Raw genomic sequence first — 1,841 nt, forward strand, 5'->3', positions numbered from 1 at the left:
CAGAGATATTAAGAAGAGGTGGCAAGAATACACAGAAGAACTGTACAAAAAAGATCTTCATGACCCAGATAATCATGATGGTGTGATCACTCATCTAGAGCCAGACATTCTGGAATGTGAAGTCAAGGGGGCCTTAGGAAGCATCACTATGAACAAAGCTAGTGGAGGTGACAGAATTCCAGTTGAGCTATTTTAAATCCTGAAAGATGATGCTGTGAAAGTGCTGCACTCAATATGCCAGCAAATTTGGAAAACTCAGCAGATCCAACCAGTCCATCCTAAAGGAGATCTGTCCTGGGTGTTCATTCGTAGGACTGATGTTGAAGCTGAAACTCCAATACTTTGGCCACCTGATGCAAAGAGCTGACTCATTGGAAAAGACCCTGATGCTGGGAAAGATTGAGGGCAGGAGGAGAAGGGGACAACAGAGGATGAGATGGTTGGATGGCATCACTGACTCAATGGACATGGGTTTGGGTGGACTCCGGGAGCTGGTGATGGACAGGGAGGTCTGGTGTGCTGCAGTTCATGGGGTCGCAAAGACTGAGCAACTGAACTGAACTGAACTGAACTGTAAGTTTGCTCCGCGCTGAACTATAAACTGCATTTGGGCAGGGACATATCTGATTTGTTTAGCAGTTTATACCCAGCTCCAAATACCAGGTCTGTTGCTCGGTAAACATTTGACTTGATGAGTAAACTATCAATGTGACAACAAATGACAGATTATTCCATCTTAAATTTGAAAAAGAAACAAACAAACAAAACAGTCTCTCCTGTTGGCTTTCTGACTGATTTTCCTTAAAAATTGTGAAAATCTATGTACTACTAAAATCTCACAATTTGAGAATACCACAGAGAATACATTCATGGCCTGGATTCTCAGGTGACTGAATTATGTAACCAACTATAAAGACTAGGATGAAGAGAATTTCTTAGGAGCAAAGCCATAATGTTTGTGCCCCTAATGGAATCTGTATATCTCTGGACATTCTACTATGTCTATGTCTGTCATTCTACTGGACAAAGGTTTTGTCATTATGGAACTTACAGTCAATTGGGAGTGGGGTGTATGTGGTTGGATCCAAGCAGACCCCAAACACAGAAGAAGCCCACGTGCCAATGCAGGTAGATGTAAGAGACACAAGTTCAGTCCCTGGGTTGGGAAGATCCCCTGGAGGAGGGCAACCCATTCCAGTATTTTTGGCTGGAGAATCCCATGGACAGAGGAGCCTGGTGGGGCTAACATCCATAGGGACGCAGAGTTGGACACGACTGAAGTGACTTAGCATTCAGCAAGCTCCATGAAGAAGTGGCCCAGGTGCCCATGGTCTCCACTCCGGCTACACTGCCTTCTGTCTCCCAGGCTGCACCTGTGAACTCAGATGCAGTCCTGTATGATCAGTGGAAGAGAAGACTCGGGTGTGGTTTACAGATGGTTCTGTACAACATGCAGGCACCCTCCAAAAGTGACAGCTGCAGCTCTACGGCACATTCTTGGAAGAGCCTGAAGGACAGTGGTGAAGTGAAACTCTCCAGTGGGCACAGGTTTGGGCAGTGCCCCTGGTGGTGTACTTTGCTTGGAAGTACCACCTGCCTTGGGTCCCTCAAGCCTCTGAATCAACAAGGCAAATAAGGGAGTTCCGGTGTGGACTGAGGTGACTGAGCCTGACTACTATGGGGAAATTGGACTTCACAGTGGAGGTAAGGAAGTACAGGAGATCCCTAGGGCAGGTCTTAGTATCAATATCACCGTACCCTGTGATTAAAGTCAATGGAAAACTATTAATTCAACAACCCAATCAAGGCAGGACTACTAATGGCCTAGATACTTCAGGAAT

Source organism: Bison bison, unplaced genomic scaffold, assembly GCF_000754665.1.
Source record: "Bison bison bison isolate TAMUID 2011002044 unplaced genomic scaffold, Bison_UMD1.0 scf7180017864373, whole genome shotgun sequence".
Taxonomy (NCBI): domain Eukaryota; kingdom Metazoa; phylum Chordata; class Mammalia; order Artiodactyla; family Bovidae; genus Bison; species Bison bison.